This window comes from Falco punctatus (genome assembly GCF_963210335.1).
Source record: "Falco punctatus genome assembly, chromosome: 10".
NCBI classification, from domain to species: Eukaryota; Metazoa; Chordata; class Aves; order Falconiformes; family Falconidae; genus Falco; species Falco punctatus.
In genome coordinates, this window is record NC_137590.1 from 36,201,105 (window position 1) to 36,213,335 (window position 12,231).

The window sequence follows — 12,231 nt, forward strand, 5'->3', positions numbered from 1 at the left end:
GCTTCTTATCTGATGAATGCTCCCAGGCCACTCACCTCCCTTCCCCAAGCCCGCCTGTAATTACGTCAGGTGCCTCCTTCCCACTCGGCATCAGGTGGGACAGGTGTATCTTCAGAGAAGAAATGTAAAGCTTGAAAAACAGGTTTTAAAACCCAGAGGGCACAGGGATGCAGAGGAGCCCGTTGAAGCTTTCCCCACAGGATGACGGCATTGCTGCTCTGGCTGCAGGAGCTTCTCTGCATAGCAGCAAGTGAAAGAGTGGGGTGAGACCCAGCAGCTGCGTGGGGAGAAACACCAGGAGCACCCGGGTGTTTCTGCAGCCATCTCTCCTGTAACACTGCCATTACACCCACGGCAGAGGGCAAAGAGGTCTACAAACCCTCCCAGGGCAACCTCCCAGCTGTTCTACCAGGCAGAGAGGAGCCAGCATTCACAAGCCCCTTCTCTTTATCACCTCCTTCCCTACAAGACTCAGTTTGCCGGAACTGTTTCAGTATGACGGCAGCATCCTACAAACCCATGCCATAAATCCAGGCTGCCAAGCGCTGGAGCACCTCCTTTTCCTCCTTCCATCCCCGAGAGTGTTAACGTGCTCTGCACCTGCCTGCGCCCAGGGCTGCGGGAGCCTAGCTGCGCATCAGAGGAACCAACCTCTGATCCCTAAGAACAGCCCTCCTTAAAGGCAACGAAGCAAATCCAGAGAGGAAAAGCACCCATAACCCACACCCCATCTCTTACGCAGGTGAAAGCAGCTGGCGCAGAGGTAAGGGGTAGGGATGGAGTGGGGACTCGCTCACATTTGTGCCAAGAGGAGTCATTTCAGAAACCCAGAGCCACAACTGGTTTCCAGCCTATGGGGAGGTCTCTTGGGGGAAGACATGGCTGCAGGGGGAGAAGCTAGTTTTCTCCCACCTCCCCAAATCCACTTGGGTAGTATGGGATAGACACTGCTGCAAAGTCCTACCCAGCCCTCAGGGGCTGTCTGGGTAGTAATAATGGTGCTGCATTTAATTTTAGGTGAGTTTAAGCTCTCCAAAGGCAGGCACCTCAGTGGTTTTCTCAGCCAGGTGCCTGGCATCCAGCAAAACCACGCTCGGCAGACACACACAGTGCAGTATTTGCAAGAACAATCTCCACGCAGAGCCCCCAGCACACGCTCCTAAGGACCCTGCACACTTTGCTTTGCTCTCCCCAGTGTAGCTGAGGCTAGATTTTAAACAGCAATGCTAGATCCAGGTTTTCCCTACCCTTGCATCAAGGCAGGGACAACTGAAAGCCACAGGAGAAAATCTGTTGGGTTAAAAGCCTTTTGGTGTGAGATGCAGCCATCGCAGTTCGCAGACCCTCCAGCCCCAGGTCTGTGCTGCTCCAGCGTGTTGCCGATGGGCTGAGGGCAAGAATTTCTACCTACTGGCATGGCAATGAGGTGTTTGGGCATCCATCTGCTGCTCACGCACCCAACTGTCCTCTCTGGTCCCAGCCATCAGGACAGTCCTAGACATCCAGGACCTGCCAGCAGGGCTGTGCCAGGCAAAAGCAGGGACAAGACACCTGCAGAGCCCTTGCAGACATTTTAAAATCCCCAATACCTGCAGCTTCGGCCAGGAGGGTTTTGTCGGTGCTGCAGTTTATTTCGTTTTGGGAACCGTTACAAGCAAAGCCAAAGCGAGCGCGGGAACCCCCAGCCAGCCCCCAAACCCCAACAAACCTCTTCCACAGAGACAGCCCTGGCATGGCCACCCTCCAACAGCACGAGCAAACCCTGTCTGACAGAGGCAAGGCCAAACCCATAAGCGCCAATTCCCGAGCATCGAATCCTTCCGAAAACAAAGCTCCCCGCAGCCGCGTTTGGGGCGCAGGGAGCCATGCCCCGAGCCTTTCGCCCTAGCACAGGAGGGTGAGACAATGCAAGCGAACGTTACACCGCTCCACGGGCGAGCTGCTTTCAAGGTTAACATGGCCCCGGACTGCCAGGCGCAGCCCTCAGCGCTACCTGTTCAGGGCTCCTTGGACATTCCGACCATCTCCCGGTGGGGGGGTGTCTGCCTTTATACCCCAAATGCGAGGGAGATCAAAACCTCCAGCAACTATCCCCAATGCGTTTGCCATCGCTAGCTGCGTGGGACGGGGACGGTCTCTTCCACACACGCTTATGCAGCGCCCAGCTCCCACCAGCGAGCTGCCAGCTACCGCAATACGAAGGAGCAACGCATCCGTGCCTAGAAATATCCCAACAGCCTTAACAGAGCAGCACCGCACCGCGTCCTTCCTTCCAGCAAAACCGCAAATTACTGACCTGTGCACAGAGCTCCCCCAATGCGAGCTGAAGCACTGACATCAGCTCTTGCTGTTGCTCAGGAATTTAATTCTGGGGGAGGAGAAAAGGGAGCGGGGAGGGGGGGGGGGGAGGGGGGGGGAGCAGGAAGGAGAAGGAACTTATTTATCAATAAGGGAAATAACCAGGAATCTTTAAAAACAACCAAGGCTCGGCACAGAGGGCAGCGTTTATCAGTAGAGAGTAACTGGGGAGGGGGGTGCTCGGTGGGTCCACGCACGTTGGGGGAGGTGGGGGGTGTATTTTAAAGGGGCAGCTCAGCTCGCTGGTGCCAGCGGCGCCTCCGCAGCCGCGGCAGCGGGGTTCGCACGCACACGCCGGCCGCCGGCCACCGCCAAGGACACGGGGCGACACGCCGGCCCCTTCCATCCCCTGAACACCCCAGCGCTGGTACCGCGGGTCCCTGCGCCACCAGCCCCGGCCCCCCAGGAGACCCCCCCCCTCCCCGCCATCGGCTGTCCCGGCGCTCCCCGAGCCCCCCCTACCTGCCCGGCAAGCGCAGGCGGCATTTCCAACGCCCCCACCCCAAAAACAAGCGCAGCGCCCCGACATGCGCGGCCGCGCAGCGCCGGTGCCCCCTCCCCATCCCCGCCCGCTGCAGGGCTGCTCCCTCCCAGCCCCAACACCGCCCCCCCCTCCCCCCCAGTTTTTTTCCTCGCACCGCAATAATTCCAGCTCCCCCGGTAAAGCCCCAAGCCCTATAGCTCCATATACACGTACGTATATAGGCACATGTTTTCGCGCTGTCCACCGGCGCTGGCCGCGATGCCGGCTCCGCTCCGCACATGCGGGCGCGCTGCCCCCCCCCTCCCCGCGCCCCGGGGCGCGCAGACCCGGCGCGTATAGACATCTATAGGGGATGCACTGACCCGGCGCGGCGGCCGCTGCCGGCGCCGCAGGGCCCGCATGCCGCGGCGGGCGGGGGGGGGGCAAGGGGGGGGCCGCTCCGCGCTGCTCCGCGCTGCTCCGCGCCGCTCCGCGCGGCCGGGAATGCGCCGGCGATGAGGTCATGCCTTGGGAACGGGGGGGGGGGGGAGAGGGGGGGAAAGGCAGCGTTGACGTCACCCGCAGCCAATCAGCGCGGGCGGCGCAGGGGCAGGGTGACGTCATCCCCGCGGGCGCGGAGCGGCGCGGGAGCTGCCCCCTGCGGGGGGGTGTGGGTGCGGGGCCCCGGTCATCGCTGCTGCGCGCCCCCCGACCCGGCCCGCGGGTCCCTGCGCAGGGGGTGCGCTGCCCCGCGGGCCAGCGGGCTGAGCATCGAGCGGCTTTGGTGTTCTTGGGGGGGGCTGCACCTTCCTGGCTACTGGGGTCCCGGGGGACACCCCAGGGCTGCGCAGCCCCCGCCAAAAACTGTGCTTCCCTGTATTTTTGGTCCATAGCTGGTTCCCACTGATGAATATTCCCTGTTCACAGCGATGCTCCCCCCCCCCCCCCCGCGGGCAGGACCACCGCTCCCGCCTGCTCGTGCCCCCCACCCGCAGCCCACCCCCAGCCCCCACTGCGGAGCGCAGGGCAGTGGGGTGACACGGCCGGCGGTGCTGGCCCGCGCTGTGCACCCAGGCTGGGAAAGGAGGGGTGTAAGAGGAGCGCCCTGTCGGGGGGTGGCACGGCAAAGGGTGGCCCAAAAGTTGGGGGGCTCAGGGCGAGCCCGGCCCATGTGTCGGCTGCCGGCTGGACGGGGTGGGCTCACCTCCATCCCGCCGCGGTGCCACCAACGTGGCCACTTTGGCTAATGTGCGGGGGCTTGTCGCCGTCCTTGGCCCTGGCCCGGCAGCTCCAGTTGAGAGGAGGATTAGGGTTTAGAAGCTTAGGTTTTGCTGGCGCTTAGGAAATCAAGGAAACCTTCCTCCCTGCCGATACGGATGCCGGATGTTTTAAAATTAACTCTCATCTCTCTGGCAGCTTGCTCAAGCAGGGTGTTGAGCTCCCACAGTTACTGGCGGCAAAATCTTTCCCAGAAAGGTCATATCTCGTAGAGCACCAGAGGTATAAAACCCTGCTAAACTTCTCGCCCTCCCCGTTGCATAAGCAGAGTTGAGTTCAAACCCTTCTCCTACCGCAGAAAATCAGCTCACCCAAAGCTGTCAGCAGGGAAGCGTGCAAAACCAGGGCTACTCTACCTAAACCGCAGGGATCTCAGCCCAGTGCCCATCATCGGTGGCAGGATGCTGGGGCAGCACCTCTGGCAGCACTGGGTCCTGGTGGGCATGGGAGCAGGAGCAGGAGCGTGCCCAGCATGGCTGGAATGGAGCCGTGGTCTTTCTTCCATTCTGCCTTTCCTGCTGGTTTTCCTGCCCAGCTCCCTCCTTGCAGCCGTGCGAAGTGCCCCGGCCAGGGAAAACCAGAAAGACTTCTCTTGCTCCAGGCTTAGGGCTGTTCCCTCCCCTCCCCAACACCCCTTTTCAGGCATAAAATAGAAAAAAAGAAGGGGAAAGAAATGAGTTTGAAAATCCCGAAGCTGCCTTGTCAAAGCTGTTACCTAGGCAGAGAGCCACGAGCACACAAAGCATGCTGAAGGAAGAGGATTTCAACTTTTTTTCCCAAACCCCAGTTAAAATCGATGTTTCCAACCCCAGGCCTGGCACGCCACTGCCCGCTGAGTGTCCCAGACCGGCTGTCAGGAAGGTTGCTCCCCGGCCAGCAGCATGGTGCAGGGGAGGAGGGCGAGGAAGGAGATGCAAGAAGGCTACTGGGCTGGTGGAAGGCAAGGGAGGAAGGGAGGTTGGTGAGGAAGAGGCAGAGGATGGGGTGTCCCGAGGGACTGCCAGACACCTGCCTTGGACTGTTCATTCCAGCAGGAGGCCGAGCTGAGCTCCCTCTTGAGCCTGCAGCCCCAGCAACCTCTCCACAGCCACCCTCCACAGCCACCCCACGCACCCCCTGGTGCATGCCTGGGTGACGGGGACCACCAGAGGTTTGACCCATGTGAAACCCCTGATGGCAGCAAGGAGGAGGAGATGCTCTGGCAGGGCCGGGGGCCAGTGGGACGCCGGTTCTCGTAGCCAGCGGGTGAGACTCCAGCCCACGAGCGGAGCGTGCATCTCTCCCACGCCCACTGCTTCTGAGCGAGGTGCTGCAGCCAAGCGCCTGGTAGGGAGAAACCAAAACAAATGATTCACTGCTTTTAAACTGCTCCTGGGATCGCATGGGGCCGGGAGCAGGCAGCGGCGGCGGCTTGCAAAACCTCACCTGCCTCCTAAAGCTGGGAGCTAACCCTGTTTAGATCCCAACCCTGTTCAACCTGAATTTCTGGCATTCGGGTGCAGACTCATGGCTACCTGGAGGAAGACTGACCAGGGGCAGCACCACGAGCATGCCCGGCCGGCTCTGGGTGGCTCGGGCGCACTGACCAGGCGAGCAGCATCCCTGTTTTTCCCGGAGGAAATTAAGCGGGAGAGCTGGGGCAATGCTGTTGTGGTCAGGCAGGCAGAACAAAGCAGCCTCACGCTCTAAGCTCCCATCTACCAGATGTGAATCTATTGTCTCAGCCCCAAGGCCGGCATCCCCCCCCCCTCCCCATCGCAACCATCCTGAGCCAAGCAAAAATTATTTAGCAAGTTGGTTATTGCTAAAGGAAAGCACTTTATTTCAGGTAAAGCACTTAAAAAATAATTCGCTCCACTCTGTTTTTTCCTCTTTCCCAGATTTCAGGCGCATCCAAAGATGGATTGCATCCCAGCTATGTGTTTTGAATGCGAGTTACGCTTGTACGCTCAATAGTTCTTGCTAAAATGTTTTCCAGGCCCCCTAATTGCCATGGCAGGCCGAGTGCAGAAGAGCACAGAGGAGCCTTCTGCATCCTACAGGGATTAAAATCAGAACCTGATCATGAAGGAGACTAAGCCTAGGAAAAAGAAATTGCTGCCAAACCAACTTTCTTACCCATCAAAAAGGAGAGACTTTTTGCCCACCTGCAATTACTTTCAATGGCAGAATAATTTTTATTTTGAGCCCTGCCCGGTGGTCAGACACAGTTCCTCGCGCCGCCGGCTGAGCCAGCCTCCCGCCCCCCGAGCCGGCAGTGGTGCAGGGGGCTGCTGCATTCCCACCACAGCAGGCATCGCCACCCCAAAACTGTGCTGATGGCTGATGCTTGGAGCCAACCCTCAGGCTGCCCTGGCTCTGCTTCTGCCAAGGGTGGTTGTTCCCACCACACGTGTGCCCGTCACCCTGGCCGCGCTGTCCCGGCGTGGGGCACGGCAAGCTGCTGCACGAAGGGGCTTGCCGGGTGCCGTGTCACCCTGTTTGGTGAAGGAACAGATTGGCTGCGGTGAGCTGTGCGTCCTGCTGTAGGAAGGGCATCACCGCTCCCCTCTTTGGCTCCTGTGCTCTCTGGGAGCAGGGCTCCAGCTCTCCCACCCCACGGCTGGGATGGAGCCCAGCAGATTCCCGGTGAATCCCAGCACACCATCTTCCTCCTGCAAAGCCCAGAATTGTGTCACTCCTTTAGTGAAGCGAGCTGACATGCTCGAGCAGGCAAAAGGCACTTCCAGCATCACCAGGCAGCTGTGTTTCTCACACAGTGGGCTGTCTTGGATTGGTCTCCATTTTTCTGATAGAAATATCTGCCCGTGCACAGCGTGGCTCAGCGCTTGCAGGGTGCGGAGCTGCGCGTGCATGTCGCAAAAGCAGCTACCGCGCAATTAATTGCAGAAGTAGCAGGCTGGAGGGTTGCGTGCTGTGCCATTCAGCTCAGCGCATGCTGCAGAAGCATTCATTCTGCGGCTCTGACTGTGCCGCGGGGCGCTCCTGCCAAAGGGAAAAGGGGAAAAAACCCATCATATGTTGAATAAATTCCCTCCGATTCCCTCCACCCCGGACATGTCTGAGAAAAGCTGGGCAGGAGTGTGCGGATGTGCCAAATGCAGGGCACAGTTGCTGGGTACTGGCATGACGGGTCGAAGTCAAGGGATGGGAGGGGCAGAGGAGCAGGACCTTTGCACCGGCCGCAGGAGCAGCAGCCAAGCCGTGCAGAGGCTTTGCTTGCACTAACACCCCTCAGGTGTGGGAAGCATGCCTGCTCCTTGGACCCCAGTGCCAAAACAGCGTGGCATGTTGGCACAGACGGGCTTGTCCCAGGCAGTGAGGGCGAGCGAACGGCTTTGGTGTGCCTAGAGCCATCTGGGGTCAGATTTGCTTTGCTGAAGGCAGTGGGAGGGGGTGGAGAGAGAGGACTGGGGAAGGGGAGAGACACCAACCGGTTTCATTTCAGTATATCTGAGTCTTAAATAATAATCACTGCCCAGTGCTCCGGGACAGGGCATGGGTTTTCTTCGCCATATGTGAATGGGGGGTGGGAAAAACAGAAAAACATTACCCTGGGCCAGAAGGCAGCATGGAGTTAGGTTCTGTGCAAGGGTCCATCAGGTCTGGACCCTTTTTCTCTACCCCTGCGCTGGTTTTTGTTAGGCTGCTCACCAGTTGCTAGGGTTTTTTGTTTTGTGTTTTGCTTCAATCATTTTCACTGATGAGAGCATCTGCTGCCATCTGTGCCTCCCGCTCCTCCCCCCGGCAGACCCTCGCTCACCGCCGTGGTCTGCCTGCAGAGCTGGGCGCTCCTCGCTGCCCGCCGCCGCACGTATCCTGCACAGCCTGCCGGCACCCAGTGATGTAGTGGAAGGAAGGGGCAGCTCCATCAGCCCCCTGCTCTTTCCCTGGGACCGCCGCCCGTGTCTGGGCACTGCTGCAATTGCAGCGGTCGCAGGACACCTGCGGTGCCAAGGTCCCAAGCGAGCCCAGGACCTGTTGGCGTTAAGCAAGACTTCGGTTCCTCTTCTGAGAAGCCAATGGCCAATGAGATGGTGTCGGAGGGGAAAACAGAGAGGTGAAGGGACTTTACTAAGGTAACCCAGGACATCAGCACACAGCTGGGAAAAAAGGCAGAAGCTGCTACTCACTGGCAGCGTGACTCTGCCTCCCGGCCCCCGCAGCACCTGGGAAGCAGGGTTATGATGCTACAGCTCCATGCTGGGTTTGCTGGTGGCTTACACACCCTGCCGAAGGATGGAGCTTGCCGTTCGCATCTCTCTGACTGTTAATTTGGGTATCCAGGCTGAGGGCCGCTCCAGCCCTGACTCGCAGCGCTTTGCCCGCACGCCTGGCAGCTCGCCACCGGCGTGGGAACCGGCGGATGCCGGCGCGGGGCTGGAAGGTCGTTACCAGAATTAGCTCCACCTCGCCGTGTTTATTCCCACCAGCCCCTAGACCTAGGAGACCTGTGGGGTCACATTGACTGACCAAACCCAAACCCGTCCACCCCAGCTGGGATGCGACGCCAACCGGCTCGGCAGCATTTGTGCAGGGGCGGCATCACCGAGCCCTGCGTGGCAGCTGGGGCAGAGCTGTGGGTGAGCACGGTGGGGTTTGCTCACAGGCGGGTGGGACGCCCACCCCTGGTGCTACTGGCCCCCCAGCCACCTCCCCCTGCCAGCGTGGAGGGTGACGGCGGGTGGGCCCTTGTGTCACACGTGTCCCGGCTGGCACCAAGGGGCTCATCCCTACGGGGAGCTGGGGCTGCCACGGGGGCTCGCATCGACCCGGCGGCGGGGCTTGGGGCGGGGGGCGCGTCCCTGGGCTGCTTGGGATGGGAGGGGATGGACCCGGGCTCCCTACCGGGGGCCAAAGGGCCCGAGGGCTGCTGGGCGCCCAGAGGCGGCGGGGATGGGCGGGCGGCCGGCGGCGGAGCGCGGGGGCCCTCTGCCTGCCTCCCGCAGCACGGCTCCGGCGGGGCAGCCCCGGCCCGGCTCCCTCCCGCCGTGTCCCGCCCCGGGGTGCGGGCCTGCCGTCAGCCGCCCCCCCCCCCAGCCATTGCACACCCCCCCCCAGCCATTGCACCCCCCAGGCAAGCGCCCCCCCCGCCCCCGCCTCGGTGCGCTTTGCCCAAACGCCTTTCGTGTACCGGGGGCACAAACCCAGCAGCCGTATTTTAAGCACAATCTCACAATGTCGGCTGAAAGGAACAATCACCCCCCCCCCCGCCCCCTTCCCCATTTTCCCCCTCGAACTAAAGAAAAAGTGAAGAGAGATCCTCATCAAGCTGTCAAGCTCAGTTTCCTGAAGGAACGCAATTAAATCTCTATATGGCAGCGTGGCCGTCAGTTCTTCCCCATCTCAAAAGACGCTTCTCAAGCATCATTCGGCTGCTCCTCTCCCACCCCCTCTCAGCTTCCCTTCGCCGCCGAGTGCAACAGAGGCTGCAGCTTCGCAGCCAAGAAAAGGTGCGATTTGGAGAGTGCGGTGCAACGCTGTGAGTGGCAGAAGTGAAAAGGCAGAGAAGCAACCCTCGAAAGCCTGCCTTCTGCTGCAGCGGGTGTCAGCCTTGGCAAACCTGAACTTCCAGAATTTTCTTGCAAAATTTAAAAAAAAAAAAAAATGAGGAAAAATAAAAGGCAATTAGAGGACCTGTCAGATTTGGCGGCTGCTTTTCTTTCCCTCGTTCCTTCAAAATGAAAAGAAGTTCGTTCTTTTGCTTAACAGCACAGTTGGTGTAATCTGGGGTGTACTTGCCTGCCAGTATATGGGGGTGCAGCTCTGCCACCTCAGTTTGGGGTTCCCGACACCGGCAAGGTGAAATGAATGCTAAGCACCTTGATGCTGCTGCACTTGGAAGACCTCTGCATGAATAAATTACTTTTATTTTCCTAAAGAAGCTTGGAAATCTATGTGTTCCCCTCATTTTTCCCATCTGGGGAGTGCTTTCCTACTGCCATGAGTTTGGAGGGGCTCTGCCAAAATGAAGGGGGGCACCAGGAATGAGGAGGGGAGAGCGCGGGGGCTTTGCAGCTCCCAGCCCAGAGCTGCAGGTGGGGTCGAGGGAGGGCTGTGGCAGAGCTGAGCGTCTGCCTGGGGTCCATCACCCCATCCTCCAGCCACGGGGTTACTGCATCCTCCTCCGCTACCCTGGTCTTGTCCGAGGCAGGTCTGGGTGGACCTCCAATCTGCTGCAGCACAGCAATTTCGGTCTTCACACCTCCTACAACGTGGGCAACAAATAATAAATATGATGATTACTAATGACAGCCAACCCTCTCCATCCCTGATGGTTTACACATGCAAAAATGCTGCAGAGTCAGTTCAATATTCCCCCTGGTTCATTAAACCAGCATCCATTTTCCTGCAGATAAGACGGTCCGTCAGGGGAAAGGATGATGGTAACTCATTTGTCACACTTGTTAAATGTAGGAAAGGCTGGCTTTGGGTCACTTCCAATTTTGTGTCAGCTCTGCCTTTTATCTGAGCCGCCCCATGCCTGCATGCCAAGCAGGCAGCTCTCTCCCACGTGGCAAGGGAGGTGGGGACAGCAGCACTGTCCTCGCAAGATTTCAGAGTCAGGGGGGTCTCTGAGTGCAAAAGCACCTGCTACATGGCTCCGATGGGTCCCAGCTCATAGAAAGGGACACAATTGTTATTGCAAGATGTGCCAGGCTCGTTGTTCCCACAGTGACCTAAACCCGGGGCTCTGAGCCCTGGGCAGTGCAAGTGGGGTCACCCTGCATGAGTTACCCCCGGGCCCATCCTGCTGGGCTTGTGTTTGGGCTGCAAAGCTTGAGAGGGCACCGGGTGGGGAAGGGTATGGAGCCACGACCTGGCTAATGGCCAGCGGGAGCTTGGTGCAGGTACGGGGGAGGGAAAAGTGATGCAACCCCACCTCTGCGCTCCTCCTAACCCTCGGAGGATTTTGGGGTGACTGGTCCAGGTCTTGACTAAACTATCACCGTCCCAGCCAGCTTTAATTTGCTCCAATTATCAGGTGCCAGCTCAGGGTGGCTGCAACGCAAGTCATTGTGGCTGCACCCTCTTTGGAGGCATTGCCACTGTGACAGGCCACCTCCTTCCTCTGCCAGGGACAGGGACCAGGTACAGCCCCTAGGTATGTTGGGGTGGAAATGCAGATGGCTGTGACCCCTCAGAACTTGCTTCAGGGGAGGGAGCAAGAACAAAGGTTGGGAGGAATCTTGCCCTCTGGATAGGTGACTGCGGTGCAGTTCACGGCTGAGATACCTCCCAGGGCAGGAGGTACTGCACCACCAGTGGACACTTCAGCGCAGAACAGACCGCTCATCTGGTCTGGTGTGGAAATGGGGCAGGTCCTTCCACCCATAGCTTCCCCCACAAATGAAGCCCAGGCTGGGGTTAAGGCGTGGAGACTTGGGAAAGAAGGAGGAGACATCTCATGAGGCTTGCAGGGAAGCATCCTCATGGTCTGTCCCCGTGGCTCGCTATGGCACAACCCTCACTGAGCACAGCCCAGAGACAGCACGCTGACTTAACCACGCACTCAGCAGTAGATGAAGTGTCCTACCATGGCCTGCCTTCATTCCCCATCTCTTGCTGCCTCTCTGCTGTCGTGGTGGGCACAAAGGTGGGTGCTGATCCCTCCTCCCGGCTCCATGGCTGGTCTGCAGAGACTGGTTTCCCTCTGCCTGAGGTCATCTTACAGCTGGAAAAAGGTGAGACGGTTGTGGCATATGAGACGAGACAAAGTGTCAGAGGGGCTAAAACTATCTTTCAGTCCTGGTCTTGCCATTAATTTGCGGTGTTTCCAAGCCAGGGTGCGTTGATTTGCAGCACTGCGGGCAGCCACGGGCAGCTCTCAGGAAGGGCTCCAAGCTTCTGCCTCATTCAGCAGCAAACATGCAGCGTCTCCAAAATCTGGCTCTTGGTGATGACCCTGGGAAGTACCATGGTAGCAGCAGGTTCAGACTGCGGCGATTTATTTCTGTCTTCGGCGCTGGTCCTATGAGGGGAGGAGGGACCTGCCTGCTCAGCTGCCTTTGCCTGCTTGCCATTGATCGACCATCACGGGAGTTGCTGAGGTTTCTGCTCTTAAATCTGGACCTGTGCCCTCCTTCACGGCCGCATGCGGCCCCGACCTGCAGCAGCATCCCTCACTCTGC